Source organism: Schistocerca nitens, chromosome 11 (assembly GCF_023898315.1).
Source record: "Schistocerca nitens isolate TAMUIC-IGC-003100 chromosome 11, iqSchNite1.1, whole genome shotgun sequence".
NCBI lineage: Eukaryota > Metazoa > Arthropoda > Insecta > Orthoptera > Acrididae > Schistocerca > Schistocerca nitens.
In genome coordinates, this window is record NC_064624.1 from 13,798,637 (window position 1) to 13,819,175 (window position 20,539).

The 20,539-nt window shown below is 43.4% G+C and overlaps 1 protein-coding gene across 1 annotated transcript in view; it reads left to right on the top strand.

Annotated features, from left to right (window-relative positions):
* Positions 1-19,461: 19,461 nt before the first annotated feature.
* Positions 19,462-20,539, top strand: part of LOC126213535 (ankyrin-2-like) — a 101,353-nt gene continuing 100,275 nt past the window's right edge. The window contains exon 1 of the mRNA XM_049941380.1: positions 19,462-19,540. The gene's annotated coding sequence lies outside the window, so the exon portion shown is untranslated. The remainder of the gene's footprint in view (positions 19,541-20,539) is intronic.

A 20,539-nucleotide genomic window follows, 5' to 3' on the forward strand; every position in this document is an offset into this window, starting at 1 on the left:
AAATTTGTCTGTTTCCCGCCTTCGGCTCGCCTTTCCTCTCTGAAATTTTCCTCCACAATTTTTTTAAGTGCCTAGCGCGCACATTAAAAATAAATCTATTGTTGAATACATCCTTCTATATTAGCGGCAAACACAAGAGGATTGATTTTCGTGATTTCAGTAGAGTCCTTGTTCGGGTGCCAAGTGTGGTGTTTTTTTCTGTATTTATATTTTGATTAAATTGTTATTGTCTCGTGAAGATTCAGAAATCTGTTGTGAGTTTTGCACCACTTCTTGGCGGGAAGAGCAAAGACTTTTCAAAAACTTAAGTACTGTGTGTCATAGTTTATATGCCACCTGAAATCGTTTGCAGAAGGCGTAGCGTTCTCAAGATTAACAACAGAGTTCGCATTGCCACTTAATTTATTTGTGTCGTGATCATTTTGAATCATGACCGGATACGAGACATAGCAACTACGAACAGAGAAACCTAAGGGGCCAGACGGAGCTGGAAATTCTTTCCTATACTACACCACACGTTAAAAGAAATTGGATTTAAATCACAAACAATGTAAATATCAATGCGCCTCCTGCCTTAACTACGACGTTTGCAGACATGCGGTCGGTCCCTGGTAGCTGTATGAAAACTATAAAAACACCGTTATTTCTGTTGCCATTAATAGGAGATGGATAGCATAGAAATACTTTAAGTACTAAGCAGGCACTACAGCATTTGAGAGCACAATAACCAATTTAATTACCTTAGTCAGTAGGCTTTGTACATTTCAATTTTATATCTTGCTGGCTGTTTCTTTAAATAAAGTCCTTTATCATTTTGGAATGCAAGCTATCGAAACAGATACTAGTAATAAAAACACACCCTGACTAACTACGCACACACTTAGATATAAAGGGAACAGAATGAACAGACTTTGCTTTTCAGTATATACTTCGTTAGGTTGGCAACGTGTTGATAAACAAAAAATGGTTCAAATGGCTCTGAGCACTATGGGACTCAACATCTGAGGTCATCAGTCCCCTAGAACGTAGAACTACTTAAACAACCAAAGTACATCAGACACATCCATACCCGAGGCAGGATTCGAACCTATGACCGTAGCGGTCGCGCGGTTCCAGACTGAGGCGCCTACAACCGCTCGGTCACACCAGCCGGCAGATAATGTTGTGTCCCTGTGTTTTATAATTGATACCTCCAGAGCTTCAAAGAGTGTCTTTCAGTTAATACTGTCGAAACCTTTCTCTGAATATGGAAATGCTATGAACACGGGTTTTCCTTTCTCGAGTCTGTCTACTTAGCTGAGTGGTAGGAAGTGTATTGTCTCTCGTGTTCAGACATTTCACAGGAATCTGACGTTGTGGTCATGTCAGTTTGTATAGCCCCTCCCCCTCTCCTCTCTACATATCCCTTCCACCTTCTAGTCTTCTCTTATTTGCTTAGTTCTGGCTTGCCAAATGAGCACTTGATAGTTGCTTCTCCTTTGAGCAAGATTTTCTTTTTTGTTTCTTATTTAATGTCGACACTTCAGTTTACCAAGTGCAAAATCGTTGTTGCCATTTTGGACTCCCTGTCAACGTCATTTTTAGACATCTCTCTTCCGCATGGCCTAATTAATTTGCTGTGTTTTTGTATTTTCTCCTGTCAATTAAATTAAACATATGATGTTGTTTCCAAGGATTTCTACTGCACCTTTTTCCGATTTACATCCTCTGCTTCATTCGTCACTTCTCCTACCAAAGATATCCGTTCGTCCTGTAATGGATTGCTTCCTCTGTTTCAGTCAGTCGTTGCCTTACGGTACCTTCAAGATTATCGACAAACTCTGCGTCGTAACTTATTCAGGTTCCACGTCCTTTATCTGCAACCGTTTACTGCCACTTTAGTCGCAAACTGCAGTTCGTAAACAATAAATTATCATTGCAGTTTAAAATCTGGTTTCGAAAACTCTGTTGCGAATATGTATTATTCTTTCATGATTCTTGAGCGAAGCGTTGGCGATGATTACGTTATGGTCTGTGCAGAATTCTACGAGGTGGCTTCGCCTTTCATCCCTTCCCTAAAGCCTACGTTTTCTTACTATTTTCTCTTCCTATACCAGCTACCGTATCCCACTGTCTCGTCACATTTTAAATCTTTGTCTCGCTTAACTATTTTAGTGATCTCTTTCATCGTCCGTTCTTTCAATCTGTTCATCACCTGTGGTGTAGGTACGCACGGAAACTTGTATTACTGTAGTGTTGGCTATAACGTCGTCTCTCTCCTGGTAATGATAATGTCAATGGCAGTTTAGTTATGGCGCTGAATATTGTGATACTACTTCACTGGTAGTTTCAATAGCTGACACTCGCAGAGTGGTTGAAATACACGATCTCAACTTAGCAAATATTGAGGATCGACTGTCAGGCATTTTTAATTATAAATAAATGACTATCAGGTAACACATAATGTACTACCATTATAGTAGACTGCGTTTAGGTATTGCAATTTCGAGTACTGACAGCTGTTATTAAAGTAAGTTTGTGTTCTGGGGTGACCGCTTTTCTGAATGAGACAGCGGACATTCAGGGACGGTGGTCATGGTGTCTGTTTATGGTGGAACAAGAAAACACGAATAATGAAATGTGTGGAAGGGAACACCGTAGTGAGGATAAAAAAATTGCCATGTCTTGATCGGAGTTGGTCTTTACTTCGTGTAGGTTGGCGGCTCAGTTAACGAGAGGCGCCGGCCGCTTTGGTGGGCCCCGCCCCGTGGCTCAGCGCCGGCCGCTTCCAGGTGGGAACGCCGGTGCCGGCAGCCGCGGAGAAGCTTGCCGCTGCCGCTGCCGCTGCCGCTGCCTCGAGCCCAGCTGTGGCGGCGACCGGCCTTTATAAGCTGCCGCTCGTTGTGTTAAGCGAGGCTGGGCGGCCAGAGGGCCGGCTGCGAGGCCGCCGTCTCCACAGCGAGGCGAGCCGGCTCTCTGGGCTGTCCGTACTGCGTGCGACTGTCCGAGCTACGAGTGTGCTAGCGAGCGATGTGTGGCAGGCCGCAGTCGTGCTGCTGTGTGTGTGGATGCATTGTGGGAGATCTGAGACACATTTCGGCCGAACGAAGCAAAACTGAGACGTTCGAACAAATCCAGTCCACGTCATTATAAAAGTAAAGCTGCCAAAGTTCCCTGTGAAAGTACTATCAGTGGTGGCATTCAGGTTACTCAGAAACTGTCGTGTAACGGTGACGAGGGAAATCGTGAAACGTTACGATAAAGCAAGAGATGACGACCGTAAATTATTTTCTACATGAAAATACGCTTATTGTGGGGTCTAAGCTAAGCATTAAAACCAAGTCAGTTCTTGCAGTAGCGAGGAAAACTAGCCACCCACTTTCCTGCCTACCATAGATGTTAATGTTGAATTTGGTGCGTGTGCGTTTTGTACTTACGGTTGTTTTTAAAGTGGCGTCTCATTTTACAAATGTTTCCCGTTTCGTGTGTAACTGCGCACACGCGAGATTTCCTTTCCCGGAATTAGTTTTCAAGTTTATTGCCTTTGTGCTCGTGTTTATTTCTTCCTCTTTATTTAGCTTCTATCCCACTGTTTCTTCACTCTTCGACGACTTAATACGGTTCGTTGTATTTATTACGACCTCCGTCAGCATTAAAGATTGCCGTCAACTAGGGCAAGGTTCTTAACATATTATCTGTTTCAGGGTTAATCTTGTAACGTTTGCTATCAAAGCTAATTGTGTAACTTTTGTGTTTTATTGTTATTTTGTTGTAGGCCCTTGTTCTATAAAAGATATTTCACTTTTCCAACAACGCTGTACAGGCAGAATGTTCGAGAAGGCAGGTGCTTTGCACTTATGGACAGTCTTTCGCAGGCTCTGCAGCTACATACTTGGAACGCTTCAAGGAAACGACCGCCTTTCGAGGTGTTCCACTCCTCAGGTCATAGGTGCTTAATGTATTAATCGCTGTACGTAGCTACTGTTTATTATTGTTTGATACCCTTCTGTTAACCATAACTGCCTTGCATCTTTATTTTTATATCCTCTGTTTTCTGACTGAAAATATTCAAATCACAGCAAGAGACATAAGAAAAACTGCAAAACGCCGGATCCACCTCTTGCTAAAGCTGAAAGAACTTTTAACATTATGATGCTTGAACTCAACAAAGAGAAATGCGTTATGGAATGATGTTCTGAGATAACTCGTCACTTTGAAAGAAAGTACAGATTGCACAAAAGAGAGCAGTAAAAATAATATGCCACGTTCACTCGCGGAAATCATGTAGGCACACTAATCTTCAACGAGGTTGGCATTTTAACTGCGCCGCCAAAATACATATATTTCCTAATGACACTCGTCATAAACAGCCCATCACAGTTTGAGAGGAACAGTGATGTCCATAGGGAGGACACTAGAGCGAAAAAAGATCTTACCCATTATTAAAGCTGTCAGTGGCTCAGAAAGGAGTTCAATATGCAGCAACAAATATCTCTGATTACTTGCCCAATAACGTAAAATGTCTGGCAGGTAGCATAGTGAGTTTTAAATCGAACTTAGAAATCGCTTCTCCTGGACAACTCCTTCTGTTCCATTGATGAATGTCTATTGAAAAGGTGGTAGCCAGACAAAAAAAGACGCTCTTTCCACATCAATTCCATAAAAGAATCATTCAAATGATCTATCGAACATTTAACTAACTAACTGACCAACCAAAGACTGTTGTACTGGCAGTCGTACACTAGCAGCCAAAAGAAAAACCATTTAAAGCAGCAGCTGAAGATGTGATCCACCTGCTAAACAGTACGTTGAAATAAAGCTGTTGTTTAGTGAAGAAGTAGCGTCTTCTACACACCCAATTTTCTTCTACTCAAGCGATGTAAACGACCGTAGTACACAATAATAAATTAATTTAATTAAAGGAAACTTTTGCCGTTATGTTGACAGGGGTGACACCGCCAGCAGTCGACCAATGGTGTAAACGCCCACAAGATGACCCCTACGTCGGGTTGAAACCGGTTGGCGGTATTATAACAATAATAAATGCGATTAAGACTGTTCTTGAATTATTAATTGAAAGAAAGTGTACATATTCAAAACGAATAATGTACAATATAGTCTCGCAAATTAATCTGAAAACTTAATTCAGCAGTCCCATTTCTGAAGATACTGCACTGCAGTTGAGTCTGTTCTCCAGTCAGTACCATAGTTATACAACAGTTTACATTACTTAGTATGAAGTATGTAATATTCACTGCATAATTGTGCAGTCGTTACTTATCACTTCTCAATATTCTAAATATTTGATTACGTACACACCTCAGAAAACCAGTTGTCGATGCCTTTGCTTCTGTGCTTCAAATGTAGCTAATTTGGTTCTCTTATTGTTATGGATGATGAGAATATCATTAACGCGATCGGAGTCTAGACAACTTCTTTTCTGAGTCAGTACCATCCCTGCCCTACTAAAATTTCTTTTACTCGAGTCACTACTGGCAGGTATACAGAAAACCTCTTTGCTGAGTTTGATGAGTTTCGACAGGACACACGAATTTGTTTTCCACCATGAAAGAAGGTCTGTGAACTTATCGTTTGGACTATCCATGTTCATATATTTCTCAACTCCATCTTTCGATTTTGAGGTGGATGTTCGCCAATTTTGAAAATTTTTTGTGGGCGAAGGCATGACATCTTTGGTTGCGTTCGTATCAACAACGTTATTTAACATTTTACGCATATCTTGATGAATTTTTTCTCTTCTTTCTTCGGGAAAAACTAATAGTTCCTTGAAACAGGGATGCAAGAACGTTGGCACGTAATGAATGTCATGTAGTTCATTTAGAACTTCCTGTTTTATAAACAGTTCTGCCCTTTCCTTTAGCTTACAGATTGTCACATAGTCGGCTCCAGTTTCGCAGAGACCCATCAGTTTCAAAATCCACGGCACTACAAATGGTAGTGTTGGCTCATTGTCGCCTTCCAAATCGTCCGTGGCCTCTTTGAAAACCTTCAGAAATTGAATAACGCTTTCCACAGTCGCATTATGATACGACGTCATCATCTGGTGTTTGTTTGAATCACGCAAAACGGTCTCTATTTGGTCTTTCTGTGAATGAAATGAGTCTAACATCATGTACACACTGTTCCACCTGGTTTCTACATCATGGTGTAAGGTTTTATCTAATCTCGCGACTAACCCAGATTGTTTTATAAAGCCTACTACTTTACGTACAGCCAGGATGGAGTCATACACTGCAGGAATCTCATCCATTAAGAAACCTTCACTGAATGTGTGCCTCGGTGCTGTATTAATACAGTGCATCACACATGGGAGTCGTTTGTGTGCTTTCTTGATGTCAGCTCCCTGATCTGTAACGAAAGCAACCCGTCTTAGTTCCGAGGACGTTATCTGCAACTCTGCCATTTGTTCATATATTTCCGTAATAATATGTTCACCAGTCTTGGCAACATCAGGAAGCCTCGTAGTTAAGAGTACACTGTGTTTTAGTTTCGATTTGTCCGTCGACTCACCAGTATAGCTGGACGTGACAGTCAGGTAATCGGTCTTACGACAACTGTCTGTCCACAGATCGCACGTCATTGAACACTGGTTTTTACCAATTGCGTCTTTCACTACTGGAATAAGTTTACTGCTGACTTGATCAGCCAATTCCTTAATATGTCGTGCTACAGTCCTCGGGAAAGGTAGCACGTCTTAGGCGGTGATTTGTCCATATTTTGCTCCTGTATTTGTCAGTTCTTGAGCTAAGCTTATGAATCCTTCACCGCTTACCATATTAAATGGTCGGAGGTCTGTTGCACACATTAAAACACGTTTGTCCCTAATAAATATTTTATCAGCAATGGCAGCTGCAGCACTTGACAGGTGTCGATTATCCTTACATTTATGTCTGTTCATTGCAGTTGTGCTTGCTTTGTAAGCAAGCGATGCTCCACAATTTCCATTTCGGCACTGAACGTCAGCAACTGGAAGACGTGTATCTCTTCCAACAACCACCTGAAACAGTCGTAATGAACACCTTCATGTATGTTTCACGAAGATAATTTTTCTTTTCGTTTACGGACACAACAAACGCATCAATTCATTAAAAAATGCTACACAAACGAAGCTATTCGATTAATCAATTCTGAAATCATTTAGTAATAACTGAAGGGCTTACCTTAAATTTTTCCCGGCTGGAACTGCCCCTCCTTACTGCCACTTTATTTATCACGATGTACGTCCCACCAGCAGGTTTCTTCAACGCAGCGTCTTTTGTGATGGTGGTGATTGCGCTGGCCCCGGTTCCGGAACCACTCGTGCTGAGTTTGGTCCCGTGACAGTTGACTGCCTGCCGCCGCGTTACGGCAGTGCGAGCCTCTCGGCCAGCTGGCGCCCTCGCAGTCTCGGCCCGGCACGCCTCCTGTTCCACAATCCTCGCCTCAGCTCAGTCTCGCAGCGTGACGTCACTCATCCCCACCTCACGCGCCTGTGCTGGCTATAGTGAGCCGCGTACTCGGCGAGGAGCGAGCGAGGCTGAGCGGCGTTTTGAAGTGCTCTGCCCGGGAGCCGCGGAGAAGCTTGCCGCTGCCGCTGCCGCTGCCGCTGCCTCGAGCCCAGCTGCGGTGGCGATCGGCCTTCAAGCTGCCGACGTTTCGTCGCGCCTGCGGCAAGTCAGTCGCTGCGGCAGTGAGAAAGCCCTGTCGGCCGCAGGGGGCGGAGAATTCGCGGAGAAATAAATCCGGCTTATCTGTGTGTAATATTTCACACTTGTGTTTCAGACAAAAATATTTACAGCACTGTTATCAGCACACAATCGAGCGATAAACATTTCTTTGTATCATAAAACGGCTCTACGTTTTCCGTCATCAGAGACGCCGCACAGATTAGATTTGGCAACAATAGTTTCAAACTGGACAGCGGCTGCTCTACACAGCAGATCGTGGAATCATTTACGCCCCGAAGTGCGCACGCGGCGTCGCAGACATCGACGTGTTCCCTGGCAGCACGACGACAGAGATACGGTCCCGGGAAGAAAAACGTGTTGGCCATTTTCAAAATAATCTCGGAAATGTTACTAAAGCTTAACTCGGCGAGAACACGGACAGCGTCTGCTCCAAGAATGCCGTCGCGAGAGACTCCGTTCCCAGTTATAACGGAATTTTCTGCCAACGGCTGTTTTCGCGGCAATTCATAAACACCGCGTCATCGTGATTGTGCGTTTATGTGATACTGACTAACTGCGTTTACGATGATGAGACGGAGGCCTTTTTGTAGCTGTAGCTTAATGGAAGAACGTAACACTGCTTATCGTGTTTTCTGTGGATTAAGGGAGACAACACAATGCAGTTTCAGTCTATTCTCCTAAGCAATCAAAGTAAAAAACAGAAGATTTACCCCGCGTTGGTCAAATCACTTCATCGCCTCGTTAGTAATGGTGACCTCATTTCATGGCTTCTCTGCTTCGGAAACGGAGATTCAGCTGTGGGCAAAAGTTTGCTACCGTCACTAACTACGGACTCACTCCCCAAATAAAGCAGGTTTCTAGTATGGACTTTTCAGACAAGTCGGAGAGTGGACATCAAACTTCGTACGAGCATCTACTAATGATAAATTTCTTCTCTGTTGTCATCAAGGCAACTTTCATACTGATTTGATACGTAGTTTGAACGTGTAAGAAATCACAGCACTATTTCGCAGAGGACGCAAACTACAACGAAAACTCTTTCACAACAGAGGTTCCACGATTCGACTGTCGATGCAGAAAATCAAGCGATGGAAATCTGTGCGTTTCTCAAATGTAAGCCCCCGTGTTCCTAACGGTCGATTGAATGTACGCTCTTTATATGTTTTCAGAGTATATAAAAGTGTAGCAGAACAAAAAGTGCACCACTTGACTGCTAAAGTTTAATAACAGAAGAAATCTTTTGGAATACTAAACGTATCGTCTTAGTGAGAAGACGGTAAGTCCAGGCTGTGTCAATGGTAGGGGCTGCATTGCATGTGTGGCGCTGCAGAGTCGGTCGTAATAAACAGGGCGAGGGTCTCCATGTTGCGATGACACGGTCGTGTGTGACGGAACGAGTCCTGACGCGATGGGTACGGAATATGCGTAAGTTTTGTAAAGTAGGCGTCTACATCTTCATACCTGTTTCCAGGGCTGGGTTGACGGAGGAGAATTGTGGGCACTGCTTTAGATGCAAGTGCTTGCCGACCACCACAAGCACACGAGAAACAAGAGTCTTTACAGTTAGCCAGTAACAGAACAGTGAGGAATGTTTCTGCACTTTCTTTCAAGAATGAGAGTTTTCAGCCAAATGACTGCACAAGCTACGCAGCGGAGCTGTTTCAAAATCCTTGGATGGGTTGTGGAAGCGGCCAGCTAAATGAGCCCCAGTCCAACAAGAATTCATAGAATGAGTGTAATTCTGTCGTTCGTGGAAATACGGAAGTGTCGGGACAGTGTTTAAACGTTTGCTGTCGTTCCACGTGGCCAGACGTAACAAGCATACTTATCGCAAGAGCAGTGCGAGCTCTGGGGAGATTAGGTTTATCTGAATTACTACACGTGTGTGACACTAATACAACAGGGAGACCAGTTGTTGAAACCAGAGCTTGGTTCCAGCTACAGATACTGTAACTGTCTAATCCACTCGAACCTTACCACGGCAAGGGTAGGGGCCTGTGCCGTCTATGTGTGTATCGTCATTGTGTAAGGTAAGTTTGGCATACGCCAAAGAGCAGCAGATGCAGCGGTCCAGCACCGTAAAATAAAGTTTTGGTGGGCTTTGTTCTGTGATCGGCCGTAGCCAGCTACGCGACGGAATAATATTGCTGACATTTTTTTTTCTTATCGCCTTTTCAGTAAATTAGTTGTTACCTGAATGCGGTCCTCCTTCTGACGTGTGCAGGGTCTGAAGGCCGCCGACAGATGTTTTTCCTTATCCGCTACCAGGTAGGAATGCCATCCGTAGGAGCTGAAGGACAACACCTGCACACACTGCCACGAAGTAAAACAGTTTCTCACCCTGCGATGATACTCTGTGTCGATGCAAAACACACGATGCAGTCAGCTTTTTTGTTACATTTTAACAATCGGTGGGTGGTGTCAGCACATCTGTTCATTCCATGTACGTGATTTAGATATCGCCTTGAGTCGAGAGGAATTTTTCTAGCCAGTATACGTCTTCATCTACATCTGCATGTGCATCTACATTTATACTCCGCAAGCCACCCAACGGTGTGTGGCGGAGGGCACTTTACGTGCCACTATCATTACCTCCCTTTCCCTTTCCAGTCGCGTATGGTTCGCGGGAAGAACGACTGCCAGAAAGCCTCCGTGCGCGCTCGAATCTCTCTAATTTTACATTTGTGATCTCCTCGGGAGGTATAGGTAGGGGGAAGCAATATATTCGATACCTCATCCAGAAACGCACCCTCTCGAAACCTGGACAGCAAGTTACACCACGATGCAGAGCGCCTCTCTTGCAGAGTCCGCCACTCGAGTTTGCTAAACATCTCCGTAACGCTATCACGCTTGCCAAATAACCCTGTGACGAAAACCGCCGCTCTTCTTTGGATCTTCTCTATGTCTTCCGTCAACCCATCCTGGTACGGATCCCACACTGATGAGCAATACTGAAGAATAGCTCGAACGAGTGTTTTGTAAGCCACCTCCTTTGTTGATGGACTACATTTTCTAAGGACTCTCCCAATGAAACTCAAACTGGCATCTGCCTTATCAACAGTTAATGTTATATGATCATTCCACTTCATATCGTTCCGTACGCGTACTCCAAGATATTTTACAGAAGTAACTGCTACCAGTGTTTGTTCCGCTATCATGTAATCATACAATAAAGGATCCTTCTATGTATTCTCAATACATTACATTTCTCTATGTTAAGGTTCAGTTTCCACTCCCTGCACCAAGTTCCTATCCGCTGCAGATCTTCCTGAATTTCGCTGCAATTTTCTAATGCTGCAACTTCTCTGTATACTACAGAATCATCCGCGAAAAGCATCATGGAACTTCTGACACTATCTACTAGGTCATTTATATATATTGTGAAAAGCAATGGTCCCTTAACACTCCCCTGTGTTACTTTAACGTCTGTAGACGTCTCTCCATTGAGAACAACATGCTGTCTTCTGTCTGCTAAAACTCTGCAATCCAGCCACACAGCTGGTCTGATATTCCGCAGGATCTTACTTTGTTTATCACGGAGTGTAAATGCATTCCACCCCTTACCACTACGCATATTACGCATAACGCGTGTCATCCAGGTGAACATAACTACACAGAATCTCGTGCGTTAACTGGCTTGGACTGAACGTTTTGACCGTATGTTTTGACGTGTTTTCCGGAAGATTTTCTCCCACGGCCTCCCCCTTCTCAGGAGTGCAGGGTGACGCCTGCTGGAGGCTTGTGTGGCAGAAGGCCCTGCAGGGAGGTGCGGAGTGCAGAACAGCTCTTGTCCGGATGCATTAAAATGGCGGAACTGGACAGCGGCTAGCAGTGTGATTCACACGTGGGGGGGACACGCGTCTCGCATCTCGCGGGACACGCGGCCTTCTGCTGTGGGTGGATTTTAAAAATTAAGCCGTCGCGTCAAGTGGGAATTCACTCTCATTGCGATGTTTAACACTGGGATGTAAATTTCATTCACCTCAGAAAACCGCCACGACTCGCGGGAGACTTCAAACTGCCAACGTTCCGCGGCGCTATACTCTGTTCGTCATAAGAATAAACCTCATGTAAACATTACGCCATGTATTCTTCCGCGTTTGCTCGAATCTCATTGGATTCGTTTCACGTGGACCGGAAGCCAATCTGTGACCAGTACAGTCGAGTCCGATCACAAGGACACGTTTTATGCTGTGTTGCACACACACACACAGACTGAGCTGTGACGCGGTACAACAGCTTCAGCGGCGCATTAAACTCGGACAGCAGTGGCCAGCTAGCGGTCCAGCCAACCTGCACTGCTGAGACCAGCTGCAGTTGAGACGTAAAATGAGACGGGTAAAGAAGCAATATAGCTTCAAATGTCACTTAATTTTTAAAACGAATGAAATAATATTCGGCGAAAGGCCGGCTCTGCCGCGCGCTTCTTAGGCGGCGAGACGCAAAGCATAAAATGCTCTCGTTCTCACCTTACGTAGGATTCTGATTACAGTCTAGTGTGGTGAAAAGGGTAATTTTTCTGACCGAGCTATGTATGATACAAAAGCCTACCGCAGGGATTTCACCGTAATGTTGAATACTGAAGCTAATGAAGGTATTGATTGCAGTCAGTCGTCAGGTAGACTCTTAGCTCCCTCCCAACCCGTATCCGAGAAGTTCGCTACTCTGACGACGAGTCGATCAACAACAGAATCCACGAAGCCAACCGGGCGCCGCATTTCTCCTCTTCTTTTCTGCCGTCCTGGATCCCTCCAGCCTTCGGCACTGACATGTGAAAAAGCTGCGTTTGTTAGTTCCAGTACGTCTGGCAGACTAACAGTGTTTTGTTATTTCTCGCGACAGATCCCTTAACTTGGCTCCAGACCAGTTCTGTTGGGTTCATACTGTAATGGCACAGTGGAAAATGTTAAAAGGCAGCATTTGTATGGTGTGCTAGATGCTGAGAAAGTGATTGTTTTCCATGTTCCTACGTTACTTATCTACATCTGTGGTATAAAACAATGCGGATAGTCCAAAAAAAGAGTATTTGGCGTTTCATTTTTGCCTTAAAAATTACATTGTTATGATTTATTAACATTTATTAACAATGCTTCATAGAATATCGATAAATAATAATTTGTATCTGAAATGAAAACACGAATTTCGTGTGTAATAATGTAATTAGAAAGAATAAGGCGTGCACTATTCATAAAAAATGATGATGAATTTTACAATTACGAGATGTAGCTATTTCAAATTGAACGAGAAAAAAAAGTGACTTGGAAGAGGCTTGAACCCGTGGACCATGATATACAGAGAATAATAATTACTAATCTGCTAGGTTACCGATATTTTTTATCTCATTTTGATTTTTGTATTCGTTCGTGGCGGACGTTCCACGGCTCTTGTTCAAGTTCATCGTTTGTCCACTGACTCAGTTAATTTTATTACAGACGGCAGATATGACGCTGACCGAACACACTTTTTTTTTTAATCTCATTTTGTTCGTTTTTGTTCGTTGTATCTGCTCGGGGCGTGCGTCGCAAGACACCCGTTTCAGTTCGTCGTTGATCCATTGACTCAGTTTTTTTATTACAGGGGGCAGCTAACCCTTTGACCGAACACGCAGAGTTACCGTGCCGGCAACACACTGAGCTACCATGCCGACATAGACGTCGACAAGGAGTGTGACTTTGAAACTGAACTGTGTGTGTCTAATAGAGTCCCTTGGAAAACTTGGAAGCCGATTGTTGCTGTAAATTTACGAAGATCATTGAGAACAGCCTATTTCTGGGCACTTTTTAACTGTGTCCCACACGCGTGTTTCACCACGGAACAGAAAGCAGCCTCAGCCACTAACAGCGCGGCAGTCAGGGCTCACCAGTACAGAGGCAGTGACTGTACACGGCTTGTGGAGTAAAAACTACGTAGCTAAAGCGTGAGTAACAAACACGTTGATGGCCGGTTAATACATTTGAATATCTTGAAAGTTTCATTTAACGTAACTTGGTAATAAGATACCTGATACATAAGTAGGAGGTACTTCCAAGAGCGTAACAACACCAGTGTATGCGTGCTGCGGCTTCTGACCAGTCATCGCGTTTGTGTTTGTTTACATCAGGTTTATTCTTATGATGGAGTACAGCAGCAACAAAGCTCTGTGGGCTGCAGGAGAAGCAGAATTAACTGAAAGGAATTCAACTTCTGCAACTATGTGCAAATGTGGTCAACGTCTAAATGTCCTCAAAATTAGTACAGTGTAATTATGCAGGTATGACGCTGGTTTCGTGATTTTGAGTGTCGCGTGCTGGCGTTCCTGTGACGTGACAGAATATAGTCGGCCGACCGGGTTGGGAGCCATTCACTGACATACAGCATGAGTCAGGAGCAAAGGTACCTGCTTTGAGGGCTCATAGTATTAGTGATACTGAATACTACTGCGAATGGTTTCCGAGGTAGAACACACTGTTATTTATTTTCTGTACTACCATACATTGTCACTGTTCACAATGTACCACAGTAGTGTGGAGCAAGCTGAGACGAACAGTTTGGTACGGGACACTTGTGGCCTATCAAGTCGGGAAACGGCCTCAAATTCGTCTACAAAAACTACATAAACTACAGCGCATGCGCGTCGAGCGAGTTTTCCAACGTTCTGGCGCTCTCTTCGCACAAACCATTACTTCTAGACAAAAAAATGAATAGGGCCTGTTGTGTAGGAAATTCAGTATAGCTTAATTTTGTACTGCGACACGTTTTCGCTGGAGGGTGCGGTTTTCGCGTTATTCAGGAAAAACGTACAGAACTTGTTCTATCTCGGAAACCATTCGGAATAGGGCATACGTCCGTATGAAGTTTTTTGTAGAGAATCAGTAATAGTGTCACACCTCAAAGCATGAACCTTTCCTCCTGACTCACCCTGCCTGTGTAGCGTACGTAAAAAATGAGTAATTTAAGCACCGCTGGTTGAGCGAGGTTTGCAATCCAGCTTCGTTATACAGGTTGCGGAAAAGCAATTTGACCAAAAGTGTGCGGCGAAAAGGCAGCGTGAAACATAGGAATTTGTGTACAGCAACTAGGGGGTCGCAACTGCGTATTTTCGGCGCTTCGGGGACGTAATTCAGATCTCACACACGGACGTCTTTGCTCCAAATGATCGGTAATTTACAGAAAATGTGTGCGTAAACAGGCTGTTTGGACTAACCAACCGCCACGATGACAACAATATAAACTTACGGCATTATTTACACGTGTATCGTACTAAGCTGACGTAACATGCAGCACTTCTTTAGAGACGAAGAGAATCAAATGTCCACGTTTCATGTTTGAACATGTCTTTAAGAGGTCAAAATGAGTGAAAAACGAGCCAACACTTAATTAACATAGGTGTGTGCAGCAAATGTTCAGTATGACCACCGTTTTCATGTTGGCATAGCGCCGTAAATATTCAGCTGCCACCTCAACTCGCAATGCCGAAACCCCTTTACTTGATGCTCTCTTTCTGCCCTCCACTTTTGGTCGAGTTCCTTTTCCTCATTCTCTATCTACCAGACGTGACACGACAGACTAATTGTCGAATTCTCAGAGGTGTAATACACTTCGCCTATGGTAGAAAGTGTGAAAAACAGCAAAATGACAGAATGTGTTGGCAGAGATTTATAACGTTAAAGTTCAGTAGACGGAAGCTATGTGAAAGGAAATGCGATACATTTAACCAAGCCGCCACGAAGTAAGCTGTAAAATACGTTTCTTGGTTACGAAAAGTCCTCTAGTAAAGAAGTGAGTGCCGTGACAAGGGTGTTGGTCCCGCTACGTTGCGGCGACATCTGAGAGCCTCCAGCATCGGTGTTAATGAGAGGAAAGACTGCGCACCTTTGGTCAACTGTCTAAGCAGTGAAAATGAAGCGGAACTTTAATTGGGTTGATCACATCGCTCTATAATCGGGAGTAAAGGCGAAATAATTTTATAGCGTCTGCGATGTGGAAGTGATGTCTGAGAGACTGACGACTAGGCTGATATTAGCTGCTCTTTGTATCTCGTCATATACCTACGACACAGTAACCTATGGAACCAAGTAGCCCTCATTTCTTCTCTTGACCGGAACCAAACCATAGTCCACTTATTTACCTTTTGTCTGTAATGAAATAGTGACGCAAATTCCGGAAACCGTTTTTCTCTAAGTGATCTTGTTACATTAGTCGATTCCACTAGGGTCAACAGACGCCCCGAGCTCCATGATTTTGACTCGCATGGTCTCTGCAGTGCAGCTGTGCTTGACGAAGTGAACTCGCCAGTCTTCATGTAACACGGAGAGGAGACACAGACAGACAATGCAGAGCACGAATTCCTTACGGACGCCAGAGAAATCGTGAGTTGGGGGAGTGTGAGGAGGAGCCTGGCTGCAGAGGGACGTTCAAAAGTCTCGCGCACGACCTTTGAGGCGTTCATAGCCGCTTTATTAAGCCACCAGTATTACGCTGGTTGCGCAAAGAAGTGCTGGAAGCATATTTCACAGAAAAACTTTAGACGTTTAGGGCTGGCGACCAAACTTCTCATCGAGTAAAGACACATTCCCACCTGAGTGCAGAATTGCCACTGGCAGAGCGGTTTGCAGAGACTGCCCCCTGTAGTCCCTCTACTTGACCTTCACAGAAACTAACCGAGGACCAGATACGCTTCCCTACGTACGTATATCACCGTAATCGGAAACTCGAATACTAGAGAACAATTGTATCATAGCAAATGTCTCGCAGATGTCTTTCACTCACACTGAGGAATGATATTGAGACAGTATGTAAACATACTTATCGCGCCGAATTGTGGAACAACTTTGGGAAGTATAGCACACTTTATAAGATAAAATGAAAATGGTTACTATCGTTTTTCGTGGTCATCAAACAAATTGCGGGGCTGTTTTATTATATAGCAAGAATGTAAAACACACTACTGTGGAATTTCGAGATGGAACACGCTACAGAAATATTATTAGCATGTTGTCAAAAGAGGACACGTGATCCGTTTATCGAGGAGAAAACAAAGCTATAAAAATTCCAAATTTCTCGTCTGATACCCGGTGTGTTAAACACGATCGGACAGATATTGGCCATTTACACGTTTTCAAAGCGGATGAATAACTATACTCGAAAAAATGAGACGTATTAAATGGGAAAAAATTGTTCCCTTCAGAGAAGCACGGATCTTTTTAGGGTAGTTATATTCTAATAAGAAGAATGTAAGGCCAGGCTCTCTCGATTACAGGGGTAGCATTTGTGGCAGTGCAGAGCCGCTCGTGATGAATGAGATGCGAGTTTCGATGTTACGACGTCATCATAGTGTAGCAGCAAGACACGCCTGCCGTGATCTGTAGTTAATCAGGCACTGTCGCAAGGAAACTGCAGAAATGTTCCCTCAGCTCTTCATAATACGAGATAAAATAACGACTTTCTCATTTCCATTATCAGCAAGACAATTATAACAGCCTATTAATATGTGGACGGAATATGTAAAGGGCGACAGAACCACTTCGCAATGGAAGATGCCGTAATAAGGAAAACATGCCAAGCAGTCAGCTTGTAAAACACAAACAAGGCGACAAAAATTATATGTAAGCCGCAGAGTTGCAAACGGTTATATATACACCACTGAGGTATTTTCACAGTGTGTTGATGCTAGAGGCAAACAAAAAGTGCGCCCTTGAAATTCTTAACTTCCTAAAACGAGGAAACTTTTCGAGTGCTAAATGTATTTTCTTAGTGAGGCCAATAACAGACCAAGATCTGTCGGTTCTAAAATATACGTAAACTTTTATAAGAAGCTTTCTACGTAAGCAAATTCGTCTCCGATGCTGGTTTGACGGCTATTGTCTTAGCGTTAACAGTCTACGGTCATTTCCAAGACTTGTTTACATTTCAAGCATGGTGGAAGCAGCGTCGCAGACGTCGACACCCTCTTTGGCAGCACGGCTGTAGTCAGCTGGTCCAGAAAGAGACGGTTGAGAGTTTCGCCCGAATCTTGATTCGTTATTCACGTTTAACGCGGCAAGAACGCCGAAAGCGTGCGTCACAAGAATGTCGCTGCGAAATATTCCTTTTGCAGTTGTAACGGAATTTTGCGGCAGTGCTGTTTTCACGGCGTTTTATAAATTGCACGTCTTATTAATTGTTCGTTTATGCACTGCTAGAGAACTGAAAACCCTTGAACTGAGGAAAAATGTAATTAGAATGAAGATCTGACGAAACATTTAACTTTGCAGAGAGAAAAATTATTGCCGCTTACATCAGTAAGTATCATTTTCTAGTGACGAATAAGGCAGGTAGTTTCTGCTGGAATGAACGACGACTTTTGCGATACGGTTTCCACGTCTGCATACGAGCTCTAGCCGCTGTGTCACAATAATAAATCATTATCACGGCATGTGAACAAACCGCTGGTCGACGCTCACATAACACGTGTGAATGCTGATGTGATAATTAAAAAGGCAGGAGATGACAAGTTTTTATATTCCGTCCATGACTACAGCGAAAATAATGAACTGTTTTTTATAGGCCGATAGATTGCGTAATTGAGCACACAACTGTTTGCTGTAGGAAGGTGGGAGTGTTATGCAAACATGACGCCACAAGTGGTTAGTGGAAGTCAGTGTCGTGTTTCAGTAAAGTATACAATACGTAACCTCATTTGGGAAGAAAGATAACTTTTGCGAATTTGTCTGTGGAGCCATACTTCTAAATGTGTCCTTATGCAGCCTAATCACAATTCTGTGTGCCCCACCGACGGAATTTGTCGTTTACAAGTTTACATGCTTATTACCATGCTATATTTAAAGTCTCAATGCTGTTTGCGCATTAATTAACATTTTTTCCCGTGTTCATTTACTTCATAAAACGGCCATTGTTCGCGAGGAAGTTAAACTGCCGACATTCCGGAGCGCTAGCAGCAACAGTCAGTCGCTTGAGGCAGCTATATAGCTCTGTGGGCTGCAGGGCACGGAGAATTGACGGAAAAATAAATTCGTGTTCTTTATCACTACGATGTGCTAGTTCAGTTAAATGTGCTGAAATTCAAAACAATGTCATTACGTTTGTAAGTCATTCAGTGGCGTATCTGCAACTTATATAACTTGAGCAGTGCTGGTTGAGCGAGGTTTTGCCATCCAGCACTGTTACACATGCCAGACGTGACGTGACAAAAGTGCTGACCGCATTCTCGGGAGTTACATAGTTAATCTTTGATAAAATGAATGTGCTCAAAACGGTAAAATTATGGAATGCCGTTGTATTGTTTTCCCTTAAAAACACAGTAGGAAATTCGGCATCGGTAAATCGCATTTCCAGAACTGATTTGATACTGCGTACAGGACGAACCAGAAGGGGTCCTTGCACATGGGTTTATGAAGAGTGTGTTTATTAGCCGTATGTAGAACTGTTAAAAGTAGGTTTCATATTTCCGTTGAAGCAGTTACATTGAATATTAACATATCGCTCGTTTCCAAGAATGAGATGACAGACAAAAGCTATTTTTACACTTCACATTTCTTCTCTATTCTATAATTATAATTTTATACAAAAAGCTATCAGAAGTCCTATCGCCGTTATAATGTACTTCATGGTTGTGTGACACAATGGAGACGTATTACTCTGTTTATTCTTTTTAACGTCTCACTGTTACAGAAATTCCAGAGCCAGTACTGCGTGAGCAGACCACAGCCCCCTGTGAGAGGCTGGCTGCAGTTGGTACCTGCCGCCCTCTCAGCAGTTGGCAGCACTGGCAGCGTGGCAGTCCCTGCGCCTTCTGTTGTCTGACGCATTTGTAGCGAGCTGTTTCCAGTGTGAAGACGTGGGTCCGCATTTTGTGCTGCAGCTTCCGAGTTGGTATCTACTTCTCCGTTAATAAGGTAAAGGTGACCATTTCCATTCGTTCCCGCCATGTTGTATTATTTACGTTTTAGTGTTTGAAAGGCCGTGGTAGTTGTGCGGTTTCTGTGTTCTCCGTCGAGGCTATTGCGTATAAAGCAAACTATGAAGGTTACTATGTTCTCAAAATTCTAGCGAATTTCGTATTAAAAATCTTGGTATTTTTAAGCGCTATCGAAATTCCAGTTAAATCTGCTGTTTTACTGACTATAGGCAAGAATGAAAAGCACAGTCACGGACTAGATATTTTTGTCGTTTTCGCGCCATTTTGTTGAAATGTTTTCTGGAAATATTGCGATGTACTCGTTACGTCTGATGTATAAAAGAACTACCCTGCTTGTAGGTGGGGAATAACGTAACGGAATGGAGCTTGTTTCTCCCTGTCCTGGATTTGCAAACAGCAAGTTGATATTTTTACTTTTGTGGAGTAATGTTTTCGGCGAGAATTCCGTCTCTTGGGTAGTCAGTCAGATAAGGTTGTGCCCCATTTCGTCTTTATTGTATTTGTGTAATCGCAGAAATCAATGAATTCTTACGTTGACCTCAGAATGTCCGCCTTTATGGGTTTAGTACTGTAGTCACGTAGATTAATAATTGTGTATCTTCAGACTGACTGTGGCTTATACTTGTCAAACAGCACTCCTTTTTCTAACAATGTAAGTATTTGAATGAGGAAAACAATACCGTACATTAAGCGCCTATATTGAAACATTTATTTGCTAAAACCAGTCGTCCTCAATGTATTTTCTGAAAAGTCTTAAGAACTGGCAGTTCGCTCGTGGACTGATCAACAAAAGGTTGTGAAGTGTCTCTTTGGGAGGAGTATATTTATTTATTTATATTTTTCTGATTTGTTCGGAGTCTTCAAATAGACGCGCGAGTGTAATTGTGTGGTCCAAGATGCAAAAATTGTTGAATGCATTATTAGCCTCGGCGTAATTGTACTTTAAGAGCATGGGCTCAAATATTGAAATCATTCT